At 42.5% G+C, this 21718-nt stretch overlaps 1 pseudogene; it reads left to right on the forward strand.

The window, feature by feature from the left end:
• The first annotated feature begins 13464 nt into the window (after window positions 1-13464).
• Window positions 13465-21718, forward strand: part of LOC117455484 (glutamate receptor ionotropic, NMDA 2D-like) — a 233194-nt pseudogene continuing 224940 nt past the window's right edge.

The following is a 21718-nucleotide window of genomic DNA, read 5'->3' on the forward strand; positions in this document are numbered from 1 at the left end:
TAGGGGATTTTTCGGCGCCTCCCGCTTTTTTAACGGTGATTTGGGTGACTTGTGTAATTCGTGGAGAACCGAAGAGTTTTCGTTTTGGGGGTGGGGGGGAGGGAGTCAGTCCGACAGACGGACAACTTCTCACTTCAAAAAAGAAGAAGAAATCTAGACCGCAAACATAATTAAACAAGCGAGTACCTATTTTTCCTGGCCAAGGACAGGTTCCTTGAACACAACACGAGCGTAACGTGTCTTCACGTGGTATATGTCTCGTCTGAAAGGAGTGCTGAGCACCGGAACGCCGCTCCAGCCCTTAACATATTGCAATACCCATAAGGAGCAGTACACATGCCGCAGTGTTTGCGTGGCTGTGTCTTTAGTTGTAAGCACAGTGGCGATCTGTTGTTATTAGCATCTGGTTAGCTAGCTATGCTAACGAATCTAAAGAGCTTTTCTACAACCAGGTGGAAGAGAGCTCTCTCCTGAGAGGCTCACATAGCCTCAGCTCAGTGAGGTTAAGGCACACCTTGATATGATCATAGTTATTAATGAGACTAAATGAAAAACAGGTATAAAATACTATATCACAGCAACAAACAAGTTGTTAAAAATAACAAGAATAGAGTTTAAAAGGGGAGTGATTTGTAAAATATCCAAAAAGGAAAATATCTCTTAATGTTGCTCTCAAAGTGCACCACATTGATGCATTTAACTTCAATATTTAAACATTACACATATTACACAGTATTTAAGTAATGTTAATTGACAATAAATATTGTTGTTTTTCAATTGTACTTTCTTTATTTGATTGGCAGTCAGTTGTTGATTACATGCAGATGTTGATAAAGCTACAGGTCACTTCAATATCACACTAATTCATGAAGCAACTTAGACATTTTGATGTTCCGGACCTTTGCATGGGGAGATTTTCTCTAACTGGACCTCGTTGAATTTTAGTTGAAGACCCCTGGTTTACACAATCACACATGCATTTGGTTCAGGTGCTGTTGTTATGCAATTTAACACTAGAACCGCCAGGGGTCGCTGTATACCTAAAACCGCCAACGGGTCAAATTATGCACCTGCTATTAGAATGCATTGATTTTCAAGGTACAATGTTCTTTTATTTATCATACTAGAACACAGGGTTAACAGTCAGTTTTAATCGCACAGTGATGAAACAAACCCGGTATCACTGCAAGACGTGAACATGTGACGATTTACCATGCTGGGAGACGTGAAGATGTCACAATTTCGTCCCTTCAAACGTGACAGTTACACGGTATTGTTAACATGGCCCAACCAGTGGAGAAATACCCTGAAATGCCAAGTAAATGCTCTACCACAACGGTCGGTTGTTATTGTCAATATTAATATAATAATGATTTATTTTTTAATAGTCACACTCGATTTCGCCGATTTTCTTGTTGCCCCAGCTGGTCGACACCTCTTTTAGCAGAAACAAAGGCTACATTAATGTATTACATCGATGTTAATATAACAACATACATCCGTCAAGCCATTAAGACCATTAAGATTAAATGAATTGGAATTAACACATTTTAATACAATTTATGATCAACATTTCAGCAATAAGGCTCATCCTCACAGCAGTTGATACAGCAGATTTCAGAGCGAAATCAATATTTGCAGAGATCAACAGATCTGGTTGCTTGTGTAAAGTAGGCGAAATATGTGCTAATCTTTCTCATCAAATTCAGCTTTAATAAACTGTGACAAGCTAATTTGCGTTTTTGTTTATTAGCAAACCGTGTTGACAGTGCCAGATCATTTGAAATGAAGAAGCTACCATGGCTTCTTAGTTGTATTGCACCATTAACCTTAATCCTACTCTTTTGGAAACATTGCACTATTGCTTTTTTGTTATTGCTAACAGACCATAGTTTACTGTACAAATACATATTTTGTATAAACTGTTATCTCCCTGCTAGTGTTCAAGCTAACTAGGAAACTCTCTAGCTGACTAGCTAACTATGTTAGCAAGCTAGTTTACTGGGTGAGCCTTGGTGACTGAGTAGCTCTAGCATGTTCCAAACTGTTTAGCTGGCCAAATAGCCCTGCAAATGTTCGCTATGTGACTAACTTCTAGTACCAACTATATGGATGAACTAAATTGTTGAAAAACTCCTTGGGTTTGTTTCATTTTTACTGTAGCAGAGTTCAAATTGTAGTTAAACACATGGGATTTACAGAAATGATTCATTTGAATACTGGGCAAGGGTCATTGGCAGAATAACTTTATTTTGAAGTAGTTGAGCGTTTTCTTTAGTAAATAGTTGCTTTGTCAACAGATGCACTGTTGGAGCTTCTGGGTGTGTGTTTGTTGTGGTCAATATGCATGTGAATTTTCAAAAACTATCATTGTCAGCATGTCCATTTTCATTCTACCATTTAATAAAAGGTGCACAATGAGTGAAATTAATTTCTGCTGGATTGTTTTATTCCGTAAATGTGCACAATGTACCAGTTAATTTAAAAAACATTACAGACTTTCTTTAAGAAACATAAACAACCAAAGAGTGATTTTTAGAGAGTGGTAGTTGTACTGTGCTAAATTACTTTGATTTTCACCCCCTCAGTTTGACGCGGCTTTTGCCCGTGTGGAATTCAACATCTTTCTTTTTCATAGCCCTGCTCTTTTCAGCACACGATAAGAAAGAAAATGTTCTGCGCTCACATGTAAACTGTAATCGATCGAGAAAAAGATAATCTTGTCCTCTGAAAAGATAAGACCACATAAAACAAGATGAGATTGTTATGATGCTGATCGGAAGGGGGTAAGCAATAACATTTTGAATGAAAAAATACTAGAATATGCGTGAAAATTATAGAAAAAGATAATAACCTGTATCATCATTATTAAGCGAACAGCAAGAAGTAGTTTTATAAACAAAAAATATTCTATTTATTTATGTGTCATACAAATGTGAGGACCATTTTACATTGAAAGAAAACCCCCAGAAAAATGTAATGCTGAATCCTAAACTGTTCCTGCATATAGTTATCCAGAGGCCTTTTTACACCAGGCAAACAAACATTTAAATAGTATCTTGAAAGTCTTGGTTGCAGAATTCCGTTTCCTCCAAATGGACAACCAATCTACAGAAGGCTGATACTGTGCCAGTACCTTACCAGCTGTCTGGCTCTGCAGTTTGGCAGCCTGAAGCCAGCAAACAGCTCTACGTTATATATGTACCCGAGGCTGATGAGTCTCAACAGCTTGAGCCAGCACTAACAGCATAGCCAAGGCCAACACCATGACTAATGGCTGGTATTAAGGCTAACATGTATGACTCAGCTGCAGGTTTTCTATGTAGCACTTCATCACATTTTCATCTAAAGTGACTCTTGGCAATTCATTACTTTTATTTATAGTTTTCTTATATCTATGTACAATGCCGTTTTGTTGCTAGATTATGAATAATTATATTATGAAACTCATAGTTTTGTTTTGGCATATACATTACATTCATAGTGACCTAAATTTGCCGAACAGTCCTTCAGAATAATAGTTAACAACATTGAGTGCCGTTGGGCATTGGTTGTGTGTTTTGTCACAATTCACCCTTCAGAACTTTCATCCATCAGGCCAACCTCTTCATCCAGGCTTTAGACTTGTATGTGAATTATGCAGTCAAAATTGTTCATGGATATTCAAGTACATCCTGTAATACTTTTTCCAATTTTTACACACATACCCGAAAAGTACCTTAACATTACATCCATATGTGACTGTTGAACGTGCCATTTTAAAACCATTTATCTGCTACTATAACCAGTACAAATACCAGTCTATCTAGGTATCAATATATATAAGAATAAGTAATTGTTTATATTGTTTCATTTTATTTTATTATATTTTCATATGAGTATTTGTATATTCTGTGTTCATCACGAAGGGTTACAACTACTGTAACACAACATGTGGTTAAATGACACATGAACCCCTGAAACCTCGTAATCCTCTACGCTTTTGGGTTGGTATTTCCCGAGATGTTCTAACTGCAGGCAGCAGGGATTTGCTCCCATTATGCCACAAGAGCATTAGTTAGGTTGGCCACAGATGTTGGGTGATAACGCCTGGCTTAGTCATCCTAAAGGAATTGGATGGGGTTAAGGTTGGAGCTCTTTGCGAGGTTCACCTGTACACAGGGGCAGTATCATGTTGAAACTTGATATCCTTATCCAAACTGAAGCAAAAAAAACAATATTTGTCTGAATTACTTGTTCATGCTGTAGCAATAAGGGTTCCGTTTATTGGAGCTATCTGAGTCCAAACCATGAAAAACAGCCCCATACCAAAAGTTTGTGGTCAGTGAAGCTATAGTATATACATTTTTACGGAGATTATGGCAGTTCTACACACCGTAGGAAGCACATACTTTACTATATAGATGAAACCAAGGGAGGGTAATATTTCCAACCTGTTACTATGTATTGCTAAAACACCACCCGGGCTTGCAAGACTTTGGCAAGTCATACTGTACATAGTTTTACATTGTTGACTCCCACTATTATGAATCAGATATACAGGTAGGTTACTGAATAAGAGAATAACCTTTGCCCAAAACCCGGCCTCAACCAGTCTGCCTAAAGCTGATGAAGAGTTGTTCATAGAAGAAATTCATAAAGCACCTCTAGGAATTTCAGCAGATCAACCTCAGTATTTGTCTTATGGACCAACCGGCAAGCAAATGCCTCAGTTGCACCTTTGTCTTGCATCATGCCTGAACCAAGTGCCTGCAACTGCTTAGCTTCTAGAATTATTGGGTCAGTTTTGAGTGATTATGTACTGGCAAATATTATCCCTGCTACACATGTTTGTTAGACATGGAAGATCCCTGCTTACAAAGCAAACACATGTTCTACGGCCTCATTGAGCCATTTAATGAGTTCATGAAATGCTAATCCACAGGGAGAAAGCAAAGCCAATGTGATGCTTGAGTGCAAATCAAATGGCTTACCAAGAAGAAAGAATATCGTACTGTAGACTTTGATTGAATACCTTTTCTCTCTTTACATTAGAAGAGCTTTGACATCCCTTGAATAGGTCAAGCTTACACAATGGAAAATAGTTATGCAATGGTTCAGTCATTGGAATGACATTTTTCTTATGTGCTGATTTTGCAGTATTTTCATTCAGTGACCCTCAAACACAGAATGACACTAAACCATGTGAAGTGGAAACATTTTATATATTTAAACCTGACATTAAGAAGTTTTTTTGGTGAAATGACCTTTAAAGAAATGTACAACTGTAAATGCCGAGAGTCAGTGAGGTCTGGAGAAAATGTATTTTTGCTGGCAAAGATTGTCAGTAGGGAGGTTGACATACCAGATGTGTATTAACACCTTGTTTTGTGCTCATAATCACGGCATCTCCATCAGAAAACTATTTAATTGGAGCAATTGGAGGTCTTGGATGTTGTCCTTCTACACATTGTACATTAGTGTAGCATTTGAGGTGTAAGAGCTTCAAACTCGTACTTCTTGTGCTTCTGGAGCGTTAAGAACTGCATAATATACACAGTTTATTCCAATGGCTACATTAGAAATGAGCGCTGAAGCGCTCCTGCTGCTGTTATTTCATACATTTGAGAACATCACATGGCTCTTTCTCAAGCTGTATTTTACTTCCATGATTCCCTTCAATTCTCCCTTGTTCAGTTCAGCTAGAATTGTCAGGCATGGTTTTACATAAGCAGCAGAGATCCCAATTTATCTTTCTACTTTACTTTACCAGAATGCTGACTGGCTCTTTCTTTATTATTATTATCCCTATATTGTGCCTAAATAATACAACTGACAAAATCTGAAACAAACATTGAACATATAAGACTGATTTTCATTATAAATACATGAATGACTATTCTGATCACACATGCTATCACTAAGACCATTTGTTTTCATATTTAAGCAATCCACCAATTCTCTATTGGAGGCATCAGTGAAATGTCCTCTAAATTAAGTGATAGATGTTACCATACAGCTAAAATATGTAATATTTTTCTTTGAAAGCTTAATAGAATATCACATGACAGGTCATCTGTGAAAACACAAGTTTGGTACATAACATTTGGTAAAATGTCTTGTCTATGTGCCATTTTGTATTGTTTCGTCACACACTTTTCTGTTCTTGATACTCTGGGTATTTTCTGTCAAGTGGTTTAAATGTGTAAAAGGTCTCTGAACCACAAGCCACCAACAAAAAAATACAAGAGATTCAGAAGCAAAAAGCTTGCTAATGTCACTAATGGAAAAGCTGTTCACACAAAATATCTTGGAAATAACTTGACAGTCAGGCGTATGTGAACATTTTGTATTTGGCTAATGTTCCATTTTTTATATAGCACTGTCTTTGATGATGTTAAAAAAACATTTAGAGATTATTTATTGCATAGTGAAACATTGCATACACACAGGCATCCTCCATAGAGCTGAACATGATGTAAGCAATCTTGTTAAACTACCATAACTGTTAGTGTGAATTACAACTCTCCAGTCCTATAGCTTAGGTTGAAGTGCCCTCCAGCAAGATGCTTAATCTCTAACTTTGCTGAAGGGATGTATAAATGCCCTCGTGGCGTGGTCCGTACACTTTAACATCACTTTTTGATGATGATTATATAAGGGTGATTGCTTTTATTAATATTGTATGTATGTCCCCACATTTACGTTACCATAAGAAGTAAACCATACCAATTCACTTATTTCACATATTTTTATATCTTCATGTTTACAGCAAATTCATTCATGTCTTATCAAATATATTTTATTCATATTTTTCAGATTTGAAAATTTAAATAACCAGACAAGGCAGTCATATTTACAGCTTGCTGTTACATGAGATGTGGATTCAATTTAAATTTCAAATTAATTTGACACCTGACATAATTTAACCTGTTGAATGATGTCAGGTGTACGGGTTTTCTTTTCACGAAACTGTGTCTCAGGGCTTCTTAACATTTAACAACCTATTAATGTGTCATACCCACTTAACAGGAAGAAACTCAGCTAATTGACGATATGAACGATTTTTAGCTAAACCAAACACAAGGGTAATACCAAACCTCTGAATTAGCCTTGAGCGAAAAGATTCTAACACACTTACCACAGAACTCATGGTAGAAATACTTTATTACTTATCGGATCTGCACAGACAAGATATCAGATTAAAGCTGGGATTCCACAGAGTCTAGAGGTATAAGTATCATCACTGTGCGACCAAAACTCAGGGCAGCGAAGTCAAAACCAGACAACTCACAACGTAGCTTTACGGAGCCAAAACGGCAAATATGCCTTACCTTTGCTGTCAAGTGTCAAGACTGTGATCGTTCTATATACATCCCAAAGATCAATTGTAAATCAAACAGAGAGGAATAGTGTTTCATCATCTGCATAAAGATTGATTTCTTGTTGTATTACCCCAGAGGTGGGGAACCTTTTTCCTCTCAAGGGCCATTTTAATTTTTTAACATCGTCCGAGGACCGTACAAATTATTGACCTCTGCTTAAAAATACTAAAATCACAGCCCATTCATTTCACCTTTCTTTCATGCTGTGCAAAGAAAAAGCAACCTTTTAATCAAGATATCTTACAATGACTCGCACATGCATTCACGTGCACGGTTGTGGCATGACCACCAAAACAGAAATATATGGACACAAGATATGTGCAAATGTATTTAGTTTCCTATGCATGTGGACATGAACATGTTTGCACTCTGAGAGCAACATTAAGAGATCTATGGATACATCTCTCAGCACATATGAAACAGAACTGTAAGCAGATTTCTTTTTCTTTATGGATATTTTACAAATCACTCCCCTTTCAAACTGTATTCTTGTTTATTAATAACAACTTTTTGTTACCGTCATATAGTATTGTATACCTGTTTACTTTATTCTCTTGTTTTTTAATAACTATAATGATCATATAAAGATGTGCCTTTACCTCACTGGTTGTAGAAAAAGCTTCTTATATTCGTTAGCATAGCTAGCTAACCAGATGCTAATAACAACAACGTTATTGACTGTATGATCAGTATGACAGATGAACAGATCGCCACTGGGCTTACAACTAAGACACAGCCACGCAAAAACTATAGGTTACTTACGTAACCCCAGTCCTCAGAGTAACATGACGTGAGATGTCTCACTATGGGATGCGCCTCATCGCGGAGCAAACAGAAGCATCAATCTCATTACACCAATCCTGATTGGCTGGTGATCTTGACGTCAGCGTCAGGGAATTCACCCCCTATAAGTAGCTTGCGCCACGACACATGCGTCATTCAAAATAAGCACCTCTTCTCGCTTCACCACTTTGAGTGCTGGGGTTACGTAAGTAACCTATAGTTCTCTTTCATAACACTCCGTTCGATGTCTCACTATGGTAAATTGTAGCTCCCGTATTGTCAGAAAAGCTTATCTCGAAAATCACCAAACCAACCAGAACTTTAACAGGTAGAGCTCTGACTCAACCAGGTGCCTAGCACTGCTTGAGTCACACTGGGAGTAGAACGTCCAGCCTGTTAAGAGGCGGACAAAAGTGAGCGGCGAGGACCAGCTCGCCGCTTGCACCAATGTCTTGGATGGGAGACATCCTGGACAGAGCCCAGGATGCAGCCAGACCGTGTGTCGAAAGAGCTCGCGGACCCGAGGGTTCCTGCGAACTCTGACTCGTATGGGCCCCAAAGCAATTGCTTCCACAAACCAGTGGGAGAACCGTTGCTTAGTAACAGGCTTGCCCTTATAAGGGTTAGCCCAGGACACAAGGGGTTGGTCATTATGACGAAGCACCCTTGATCTGTCCCTGTACGTGCGTAAAGCATGGGCTGGACACGGCAAATCCGGCCGCTGTTACCCGGAGGAATACAGTGGCGGGGAGGATGCCTCAATGTCAAATGTGGTACCTGAACCAACCGCCTTAAGATAAAGGCAGGGTTGGGCTTCAACCACACTCTGTTTGCCCTGGGGCGAACTGAGTGCATGAAGACTGTACAGATAGCGCATGAGTGCCACTGGCTCGCTTGGCAGCTGCCAGGGTCAGCTTCATGTCACACTGTATTCAGATTGTACCACTCACGGGCCAGGCCCATAGAGCCAAGCGCTCTGGGTGTGGGTGAAAGATCGCCCCCCCCCGTTTGGGACAGTATGTCCCTGCGTAGTGGGAGCTGCCGTGGCTGCCCGCACAGCAGCTGATATATCTCCGCTAGCCAGTACATAGCTGGCCAGTGCGGAGCTATCAGGATAAGTGTGTGGCGTTGCTCTCTCACTCTGGCCAGAGTTGGGGGTATCAGAGCCAGGGGTGGGAACGCGTACAGAAGGCCCGGGGGCCAATCGTGCGCGAGTGCATCCACGCCTAACGGTGCATTTAGATCGCACATCAAAAAGAACAGCTGACACTGAGCGTTGTCTTTCGATGAACAGATCCACCGCGGCTCTGCCGTAACGCACCCACAGCTGGCTCACAATCCTTGGATGTAGAGTCCAGTCTGCATAAAGTGGTGTACCTCTGGACAGTAGATCTGCCCCGAGGTTCATCACTCCCGGTACGCTCCATACGATCAGTTTGCGTGCCAGCATGTGTAACTGGAGAGAACGCAAACCCCCTTGGCGGTTAATATACAATATTGTGGTCGTATTGTCTGTCCTCACGAGGACGTGATGTCCCCTGAGGAAAGGCAGAAAGCGTTTTAGGGTGAGAAACACTGCTAAAAGCTCCAGGTAATTTATGTGTGCCCGCTGGAGGTCTCTGCTCCAGAGACCCCTCACCGGGCCACCTTCATAAATACCTCCCCAACCTGTCAGACATGCGTCCGTGGTGACCACTTTCCGTGAAAGGACAGCACCCATAGGCACACCTCGTACTAGAAAAGTCGGGTGCAGCCAGTGGCGCAGTGCCATTACGCATTTCACAGTAACCATCACTCTCCGCGCGCCATGAGCCCCAGCAATCGCAGGCATGATCTGAAGAGAACATGTTTGCGCAGCTGGAAAAGAACGAGACAAGCTCTGAAAGCTTTCACTCTTTCCGCTGACAAGCGAGCTGAAAAGGGCACCGAGTTCAGGCGTAAACCCAGGAAGAGTATAGTCTGTGCGGGGCACAACATGCTCTTCTCTGTGTTTATTATGAAACCCAGGTTGAGCAGGTGCTTTACGAGGACATTTGTCTGCGTAACAGCCTCCTGCTCTGACCGTGCGAGAAGCAGCCAGTCGTCGAGGTAGGTCGCCAGGCGAATACCCTGTTGTCTTAAAGGGGCTATTGCGGCTTCCGTACATCATACAAACACCCTTGGACTGAGAGACAGACCGAAGGGGAGTACTCTGTATTCATAACAGATCCCTTGAAATGCGAATCTCAGATATTTCCTGTGTGGATAATATACTGGGATGTGAAAATACGCATCTTTCAGGTCGACTGATGTAAACCAGTCGTCTTGTCGCACGAGCCGCAGCAGAGATGTGTGAGTGAGCATTCTGAACTTATATCTTTTTAGATATTTGTTCAGAGCCCTCAAATCAAGTATTGGCCGAATTCCGTTCCCTCCCCGTTTGGGAATGAGGAAGTACTTGGAATAGAAGCCGCCCTGACTCTGCTCGGCGGGTACAACAGATTTAGCCCTCTTTTTTGGAGTGAGAGAATCTCTCTCTCCAGAATATGGACTGACTCTCCTCGGGCTTGCGAATGCAGAACGCCCGAGAAGCGAGGGGGGGTGACAGCGAATTGGAGTCTGTAGCCCCGTGTTACTGTCTTGAAAACCCAAGCAGATGATGTGAGCATCTTCCACTGCATGCTCCTTAGAGCCAGTGGAGATGTCACGTCTCTTCCCCTCTGAGTCTCTATTTGTTGTGTTATGGGGCCCTCTAGTGTCTGAACACAGTGGTGCCCCTTTTGGACAATCCCCACCGACACTACGCATGCGCATGACGGTGGTGCCTTCACAACCCCAGCCGGCACTGCGCATGCGCGTGATGGTGGTGCCTTTAAAGCCCCAGCCGGCACTGCGCATGCGCGTGGCGGTGGTGCCTTCACAGACCCGCCTGTAATCCGCCTTTTGAGAGATGCCGTAGCTACTCTCAGAAGGGCGACAGTTGACGGGCTGTTTATTTGTTTTATTGATTTTCTTTTCATTTTGTTGAGCTGCGCCCTCGGCCTGAAGCCTGGATGCGTCAGCGGCAAATGTTTTATGACAGAAAAATCAACAAATATGTGACATGTGTTTGTGCGGACTTGAGGATGGTGTTGAGGCATCTCTCGAGGCGGCGGGAACACATTTAGAGCTGGGGAACCGTGGACTTCCAGCTCTGTCACAGAGGGGAGAAGGAGGGGCTGTCACGCCGCTCGCTTCTTCTTCCTCGACTTCTGGCCGAAATTCTGGGTTGGCTGCGCCTGAGCTGCAGCCGGAACCGGAGAATTTCTAGGCCAGCTCGCCCTCGTCTCCATCCTGGGCTGGGGACTTGGGGCGGGCTGCGACCTCTGCGTCTTCGTTGCTTTAAACCGAGCAGGGTTCGAGGCAGCTTGGGCGAAGGACTGCTGCTGCGAAGGACTGCTGCTGCGAAGGCAGCGGCTGGACCCTTCGAGGGAGGCAGAGGTGGAGTGCCTCGTCCTCCTTCTTTTTCGACTCACACCTCCTTTGCATGGAGGCGAGAGCGGAGCCGAAAATTCCCTCGGGAACGATGGGCATATCCAGCACATCCTCCTTTTCCCGGTCTGGGAGGTTGGTGAGGTTGAGCCATCTCGCTCTTTCCTGCACCACCATGATCCCCATTGCGATCAATGGACGGCGCGGCGTTGGACACGGAGACAAATGTCCGTGACCGCTGCCATCTCGTCCAGAGTGGCTGCCCCCGGGTTACCCGACAGGGCCTCGCAGAGCTCCGCTTGGTAAGCGGTTAGCAGCGAGGACACATTCAGGGCCCTGGCGGACAACGCTGCAGCTTTGTAGGACCGTTCAGTCATTGTCGACTGAAAACGGTCCAACTTTGCTGGCAGCGTGGGGTTCCTGCTTGGTGAGGGGCCCATCCTCGGTAGGAGGTGGGCCGCTACCAGTGGTCCCATGGGCGGTATGCGGAGCAGGCCGAGCTTCTCCATTCCGTCACAGTCTAGGGAGGAGGCACCCTGGATTGGGACCTTGTTGCTGAAGGGCCGGTCTCTCCACGAGACCGACACCTTATCCAACATCTCCGGGAAGACCGGAAGGAGTTGCCTCTTCGTCCGTGCTGCTTGGGGAAAATGTTTCCCTTCGTAGCCTGGACCTGGAGGTCTCCTTGGCCATTTCAGGCCACGGGATGTCGAGTCTGGCCTCTTCGTCCTCATCGTAGTCCAGCTCGAGGACATCCTCCGCGGGTGAGACCATGGTGAGGTCTAACCGGGAGCCCCAGCTCGGTAAAGCGTGGGGTCCCGTTCCCGCGTGTCTTGCCGTCTCCGTGTCCCGGCCTGCCAGGGCACGCAGGTTTTTAGTTTTTTGTAGCAAACAACAGTACAGTATGTTATCAAGCCCTGAGAGCAAACATTTTCCAATCATGTGTTGAGTCCTTAGGCGCATTCACACCGCAGTACTTTTCCCACGAAGGTTCATGAGAACTTAGTTCATGAGAACTCTTTAGTTCTCATGAACTAAAAATATCCTCAACATGTTTATAGTACTAATCCGCAGATCCTCCATTTGATTTAGACAATATCTTGGTTAAGTATTTATTCCGGAGTTTTTGCACTACACTACACATCCTTATCTGTTAGCTTTTATTGTTGTCTTTTTAATCCAAAATGTCAGCAGGATTCAATTATCAGGCATGTAAACAGCAAGTTTATAGACTAACAGGAAGTGTGAGTTAGAAGCAGTAAAAACAAAGATGAATACAGTAGGTGTGGTGTGTGGAATTTGTCTTTAAATTGTTTATCATATACTAAAGGGTTTCTTCATTTTAAATATTATATTTTACAGGGACAAGGCTGTGACTCTTACATTTCATGTTGTGTTTGTAGAAGAACAGTGACAGCAGTATTTTGTATTCATCCTCTCTCTCCCTCCTCTCCAGGGTCTCCTCTCCTCATCAGGTGAAGCACTGTGAGCCACTGACACTCCCCCCCCCACCTCTCTCCCTCTCCCCCCAAAGACGTCACCCACTACCCCAAAATCCCCAGATCCCACCTGGCCTCACCTGCCAAACCCCATCCGACAGCTGCCACTGGCCCTCCCCTTACCCCATGGTGGCCCCAAGGCCCGCCCTCTCACTGCTGTTCGCTGTCCTGGCCTGCACGGGGCCTGTGCGCCCCTCGCCCCCCCTACTTCTGCGGCCCCGGGAGAGAGAGAGGGACTCGGGTGGGGTCAACATCGCTGTGGTCCACTCGGGCTCCTCCCTGCTCCCGGAGACGGCGGCGGTGGGAGGCGTGGGGGTCAGCGAACCGGGGGCGGGGCAGGGCCAAGGGCAAGGGCAGGGTCAGGGGCAGGTGCCCGGTTTGGGAAACGGTCCAGGTGGAGGAGGAGGAAGGGGAGTTACGGATACAGCTACGATGGAAGGAGCAGCTGCCATGGCCTCGTTCTCCTCCTCCTTCTCATCATCCGTGTCGCTGGCGGCGCTCGTGGGGGAGACAGTGATGACGCCCTCGGGTCAGGCCAACGTAATCTACCTGGCTGTGAACGAGAGCAGCCCGGGCAGCCTGCTGCTGCAGCTGTGTGAACTGCTGGCCACCACACCACTGCAGGTACACATCAGATCCACTTTGCACTCAACTCTCCCATGACTTCACGAGTACATATCTATGATGTTTCTAATAGAGCAACAATCTGTCAAAAGCATCTCAAAACTGCTGCTACAACAAAACACCCCCAAAATGTGTGGAACGATAAGAAAAGATAATTAATCATTAATAATGAACAATAAATGGCATAACACAACACAACTTCCATAGCTATGTTCCAGCCAAATTAAATTATTTGACCACAGATAACAACTTAATTTCTCACCTGAGTAATTTATTTATTGATTTATGTCAACAAGAATTCCCCCCAAAATTTTTTAAAATACATTACTTATCCTTGCTTAAACGTACCATACTGGTTAAGCGATCCTTAACATTATCTATAATACAATCTGAATGGCAAAAGTGTTTCAAAACCCAACTATGATTTAAATGTTATTCTAAATTAAGCTGTTTAACATTTAAATCCAAGGTATGTACGCTACCTTTGCATGCAAGCCAGTCTGGCAGCGAGTTGGCGTGAGTGACGAATTGACTGAGTCATAGAACTTGCCAGACTAACATTTGAAAAGTGTGTGGACAGGGTTTCAGACCTTTTATAAAAACCTGAAAAGCACTTTCACTGACTAAAGATTAAAGCCTGGCTTGGAAAAAGCTTTTACTCTGTCAGACCATTCACACATTGTTGCCATGGGTCACTTGTTTTTTTCATTCAACTTTGTTTTTGTCTACTGCACTTCATTCAGTCATAGGGGTGTAACGGTATACTTATTGGTACCGAAAATATTCGGTATGGGCCCTTCGGTTCGGTACACGTGTGTACCGAAGTGTACCGAACGAATATAACGTTAAATGTAAAAAATTGAGAACGTGAACAACTTTGTGGAAGTAATCTCAGGTGCTGCGTCGCAGAGTTCAGTGTAATTTGCTCACATTGGGTTCAGCGCGTCCTAGAGCGACCAAGTCATTTAATTGGACGAGAGGCATACTATGAGAGCTGGGGCCTAATTTATAAACGGTGCGCACGCTCAAAAGATGGTGTATGCCCGTTTCTAAGCAATGTTTGCGATTTATAAAAAACAACCTTGACGGGAAAATGTGCGTTCCTCCACGCAAACTCTGACTCATGCGTACGCACTACGCACAAAATCGTGAGAGATGAGAAACTGACACTGGCAGAAGGAAGACTGGAGAGAAATATGTGAAGAAGTAATTCGCAAAAATTGATTGAAGCCAATCTTAAAATGATTAAACAAACGCCTGTTTAAAACTCCTCAGCGCACACAAAAACGTAACTTGGAGAAATAAATATACCAGCGAATATACCAGCGAATATACCAGCGAATAAACCAGCGAGTACCGGCGAGGCAGAGCCTCCCCTGTCATACTCCAATGTAACGGGAAAAAAACTAAAGAAAAACTAAATAATAATAATAATAAAATGTCTCCACTGAACTGTGTTGTAAATGTGATTTCTGTATGATTCCAATCGCTTTTTATCGTCAAAATCGGTATGCGATGAGAAGTGAGGCAGGGACGAGCTCTGCCACACGTAACCCTACAGAAACTGGCTCGAGCACGGGCACTAATTTAACACGAGCACTTATTTTGTGCCCGCGCCCCAGCCAGTTACTCTGTGGGGTAAGGTGAGGCACAGATTAGATCTGCCTCATCTCATATGCGTCACCCCACAGCAACTGGCTGGAAAGCGGGCACTAAGCGCATGCCTGTTACCATCTCACTGTAGGTCACAAATGTAATGTTTGTAGATCCCTTTATTACATGTGTCCTCGCCATCCATAGTCTCTAAATAACTTATTTCACGTATGATATTTAGGCTCGCTGGTCTCATCAATGATCATACAACGGCAATGTGAGCACCAGTTGAAGCAGCCACAACCTCTGCCGCACTGAAGGAGGTGCACGTGAGCCCACAGGTTCTTGTTGCTACTGTTATTCTACGCAGAGACGGTAGACGCAAAGAAGAAGCTAGACTTTTGAAACTAGAGGAAGATAAGGAGGACTTTTACAAACAAGTAATAAAGATTGTTGTCCAGAAGGATAGCATGAACTTCATCTTCAAGTGAACATGGGGACATTAGGTTACCCGCGGCCACTGTCGAGGACACTAACGCCCGACTCGCCGGCTTTGCCCGCCTCGCCCATGGAGGCGAAGCAGCCACAACCGTCTTCGTTGCCCCAAACACCGCCACCCCTCAGCGGCCCACAAGTGCCAGTGGACCTCGGCAAAACAGAGCCTGCTCAGGTATATTTAAAAAGTACTCAACTCGCCTGTACACTACAGTGGGGTAAGGTGCTCATTTTGCAGCTCATGGTTTCAAAACAGAGATTGGCTGGAAATATTCATGTAAAAAAGGCGCCATGCTCTTATAAGCTACGTCAGGGCTATTCAATTACACATTCAGTTGGGCCAGATTTTATAACTACAAAATTCAGCTGGGCCAGACATTCAGCGGCCTGTAAAAAGCGGGTAATGACACATTTTAAACCAACACTCCACAAGATGAATGACCGTTTTGTCTCTGTTTACGCTTCAGAGTTGAGAGAGACATGTTTTAGAGTTGCTATCATAGAACCACCGTTACTAGCACCACTAGATGCACTTTCAAAAAACGTGTTGCGTTGTGGTTTGGTGGTTTCTATGCAACGCGGAGTGTTGCGTTCATGGTCTGTACTAGTGTAGGAATTTGGCCACGGGAGGCTGGGCCAATCGGGAGTTGGTTCTGGGCCGCATCTGGCCCGCGGGTCGCCATTTGAATAGGCCTCGGCTACGTGATAAGGGACTGGGAAGGCATGAATCAAGCAAAGAGCACATAGATCCATAGATCTAGGCCTGCTTGAGATCTCAGAAATCGGGAGTATTTCAAAACCACCGCGGGGTGGGGGGGGGTTGCTGATCACCGGAGCTGTGATTAACATTAACATGCTTATTGTAGTTCTAGGTGCACTGCCTTGCGGCCTGTAGCACCATCCTTGATGGAGCATAGTTGCGCGCGCTACTAAAGACACAAGCTACCATGGAAACCAAACAATGGTGTGGCTGTATTAAAGTCTGAGTGGAAACAGTCGTGAATACATCTGATTTTGTCAGAAATCGGGAGAAATGCGTGAGAAATATGCCCCCGGGAGGAAACCGGGAGAGGGCTATGGAATCAGGAGTCTCCCACGAAAATCGGGAGGGTTGGCAAGTAGGTGCCTCACCAGCCATGAACCTCACCGACCGCACGTCACTGAAATATACGGATATGTTATTGAAAACCACCTTGAATATGTTGTTGTGATGTTATGACATGTATTCTCATAAATGATGCGGTATGCAGAAGGACAGAATTACGTCTAAACCAAGCGACAAACTCTTGGGCAGAGCCGGGAGGCCAATAAGGAAGTGCCTCATCTAGTGGCCAGTAGAAGCAGTCTGCAGAAGGGAGCAATTTCCATAGACCCCCATGTTAAAATTACCAACTTTACAGCAGAAATAAATATGTCTACATCGTGGTTAAAAAAACCATATTCTCTGTATAGTTAGATCCCCCCTTCATCACTACTGTGTGGGGGTGAATTGTTTTATAACGCAACCCTTTTAGTTACATTAGGTCTTAAAGTTTTTGCATAAATAAGGGCGTGGTCACCTTGAGTGACAGGTATCTACAGTGAGTGCTGCTTCTAGCTTTCTGTCTCTCTGCTAGCTCTGTTAGCTCAGTAAGCTCCAGCAGGATGCTACAGGGGAGAGGCTGCGAGGCTGATGCGGGGAACACAACTTGAACTTGTTGATATGTTTGTTGTGTCTGTGCCTGGTGGAGTATTCTTCATTTAAATATCGGACTTATTTTATGGCTCTGCGCTGCGGTTAAAACAGACAATCCCTGAATGCAGTTTCTTCGGTAAGTGAAATTCAAGCACTTTATTTCTTACTGGTCGTTTTATTCAGCTAATCTGTGCTAAAGATGCTATCCGTAGCATACAAGTTAAAACATATTAGAGAAGTGTAAAACATTAAGAAGGATTATACTGTAGAATGGCTTCTGTGTGAGGTTGGTAAAATAAGGTCATCCTCGTACATTAGTTAGTTTGCTAGTTAGGTAACTGTATGCATTGATATTGTTGATTTAAATTCACTATGCTCGACGATGCAGACAGCTAACGTCACATTAGTGTTGAAGAGCAGCGTACTGCATATGAGATTAACCTCACTATAAGATCTGTGAATCTGAAAAATATGAATCTCACATTTCCAGATGGTTCCAGAAATAACGTTAACGTAGATATTGCAATTTGGTTTGTTGATCTGGAGTTGATTATTGAAGCTTACTGGTTAACGTTACCATCATAATAAACAAACTAACCCAAACCTTGTTGTTTTTATTAATATTATTACCAATACTTACTCAGCATTTTATTATCATTACACTGGATAAACCGACTTATTGTGGCAGCAGAACGTGAACATGTAACTTAATGCCTGCATTTAACGAGGAAAAATAGAGTAGTCAATGCTTTAGGGACAAGGACATTATTTGTTTAAATATTAGATATGACGTTATGTGTGCTTCTGTGACAATTAAGCTTTTTCATTGCATTACATTTGTTACATTTGTTACATTTGTTAAAGATCTTTTACCCTTATGTGTGTTACAAATGAATGTGAATATGGCATAGGACATATATTTTATTTGACTTTCTCATGAACATCTATTCCAAAGTAACAGTAAAATAAAAAGGACCCCAACTATACAATAATACACAATCGAACTGATAAGATACAGGAAGGGCTGTGATATCCATTACTTTTTTTTAAGGATAATCAAAAAGATTATGACATGAAGTTTGCATGTAAAAAAGTCTGTGACCAACACATTGTTACTTTGATATCTGTTTGTTTAAAGTGTTGAGGTGATGCAGACAGACCAGAGGATGCTGACCACGAGAGACAGACCTATTCCTAACATCAGTGAACTTCAGCATGGACTCAAAGGTACAAAGACCCCTTTCATACTGTACAAAGAATCGAGAAACGTTCTGGTTTAAATATATACAACTACTATACTATACTATAAGTAACAACTATAATACACTGATATACATTCCATTAAACATGACTAAATACTGACACATAAGGAAAGTTGACTGTTCCTTCCTTGCAAAAAGGTACATTTAGATGTGACCAAGCAACAAGCAACATGATTTTGTTGTCAGCTTTCATGTGTCAATGTATTTAAGGCAATTATTATTTTACTTTGTGAAAATTACTACCATTTGTCTCTACATATTGTCTGTAAAAGTGGTTCTTGCAGTGAGACAACCAAACAGTATGACACTACAGTTGCACTAAGTTCTGATAACAGTTGAATATTATTTTAATAATAACATATATTTTAATGTTGATTAACTGCTGACTGTTCATTCGTAATCTGATTATCTTTGTAGTACAAAGTGATGAATTTAAAAAACACGTTCAAATAATGTTGTATGTATTTCTTCAGGCCTCTAACACACCTCTTTCATAAATAACACACTTACTCTGCAATAATGTCATATGTTTTATGTTTCTTGTCATTTCTGTTAGGAAAGGACATACCTGAAGGACACAACTGCCTCACCGTTTTCTTTGAGGGGCAAGAAGAAAATGAAAAGCTGATATGAGATTAAAGACCAATACAAGACATTCACTGAGAAACTACTCTTTTATTGTGAACACAAAGATCAGCACACTGAACAGTGTGTAGTCAAACATAGGACTATCATTTATTTGTAACAGCTGTGCTCAGTATGGGTTCACAGATGTAGTTTGGTGGTTTCTTCATCAGGCCTGATCCTCCTCCATCAGGTCATGTCCTCCTCCATCAGGCCTGGTCCTCCTCCCAGAGAAAGACCTCTCCACCTCAGTCCTCTCCAGCCAAACCCACAGACCGGACATCCGTCACGCTGAGGTTTATCCCAAAGTCTCTGCAGCTCTCTGGACTCCACGCTGTCTCAATTGATCAACACTGTGAATATGAGAGGGGAAAATGTGTGTAATAAATGCTTTTGACAATAAGATATATGAAGTTACTGTGGCTCAGTATTTTTTAAATAAACAATACTATTACTGTATTACAATATCCCACGTCTGAAAGTTTAATTTAAAAGAAGAAGAGGCACCTACAATGAAGATTGTAATTTCAATAAATGTAGTTGATTTTGTCTTTTTAATTGCTAAAGTAAAGTAGATACTGTAGAACAGGTACTTACAGTAAGAGTTTTAATACAGGCTGGTTGTGGAGGAGGCACACAGGTAAGAGCACTCACTAGCTACCATCACATGTAACTAAGCTTGACTTGTATTAATTAAAAGTATCATTAAGTAACAGCAAAAAATCAATAACTAAAATCATGCACATATTTGAATCTTTGCTGGATTCACTGTCGAATTTACCACAAGATATATATTTTAGAAACCTGAAGGCATTTTAAGATTTGTATGCAAGTATTATCCCAAAACTCAATACCTTAGATTATTACTGAAAGTTTTGCTGAATAGGTTCATGTTCACTTACCTTAACCTGTTGAACCCCTTTCCCCCCGCCCCCGTGCGGAAAAACGCATCATCTGCAGGAAACAGCATCTGAGGGATTCTTAATATTTAATAAACGATGAATGTTTCTTATCCATGTAACAGGAAGAAACTCAGCTAACGGATGATATGAACTATTTGTAGCAAAAAAAAACACAAGACTAACGCTGAGCCTCTGAATCGGCCTTGAGCGAAAATATCTTAATGCCGTTATTTCAGAACTCTAGCTATACCAGTCGATATACTTATTGGATCTGCACAAACAGGCTTAGCTAATATCCTGAGATTCCACAGATTATATAAATATAAGTATCATCACTGAGCGATCAGAACTCGTGACAGGGGAAGCAAATACAGACAACACACAACGTAGCTTTAGGTAGCAAAACACGGAGATATGCTCACCTTTTGCTGTTATTCTGATCATGTTCAATGACATTAAAACGAGAAAAAATGCAGCTGAAGGTTAATCCATAGGTTAATTCAATGTGTTTGTCACTTTGAAAAAAATATTGATAATCCATAATTAAATTTGTATGCAAAAATCAGAGAATACAAATTAGCTGCTAATGGTAGCCACCAGAGGTTAGCGCAGCTTCCGGTTTTTCTACGCGTCACTCTCACTCCTTATTTGGTAACCTGTGTGTGCATGTGGAACTTTCCCTCGATTCCATTTACTCTGACGATTAAAAAGAGATGTCAATCATCAACATCGACCAAGGGGGGCCAGAGATAGGTCAAATCCACCCAAATGACCCCATAAGTGTTTTTTTGTGCTAAATCTCTCTAAAAAGGTCACATTTCGCTTGTTTTGCATCAATCTTGATACAGGTTACTTATTATATATTGTACTTTGGATTCATAAAGCTTTTAGTCTACTAACCCATCATCCAAGGGTAGTTTTCACTATAAGTACAACTGGATTTTTGGACGGACACTATAATTTACAGTTTTTCACTATGTTCAAGCTGAATTTTCTTTAAAATTGTTTCTAAAAAACATCTATATTGATTCTGACTCTTCTACATCCAACTCACAGGTTTATCATTACTTTGAGAAAAAAGATTATTAAGTTTCCCCTTTTAGAAGTGTAGTTATGGTCATTTGTTCTGGAAATGTCATTTTCGAGCCTGAGACCTGGAAAACAGGCTCGGGGGTCAACAGGTTAAGCAATGCAAAATGTGCAGACCGTCAGCACAGACGTAGGTTAGCCGGCTAGCATCACAGAGCAGCACTGCTGAGCATATTAGCTAGCTTGGTAGCCTCAGCTAGCTCTGGAACTATAGGTTACCTACGTTACCCCAGTGTCAGAGTAACATGAAGTGAGATGTCTCACTATGGGATGCGCCGCAACGCGTATGCAAACAGAAGCATCAATCTCATTACGCCAATCCTGATTGGCTGGTGATCTTGACGTCTATGTCAGAGAA

Source organism: Pseudochaenichthys georgianus, chromosome 11 (genome assembly GCF_902827115.2).
Source record: "Pseudochaenichthys georgianus chromosome 11, fPseGeo1.2, whole genome shotgun sequence".
In the NCBI taxonomy this organism is placed as follows: Eukaryota; Metazoa; Chordata; class Actinopteri; order Perciformes; family Channichthyidae; genus Pseudochaenichthys; species Pseudochaenichthys georgianus.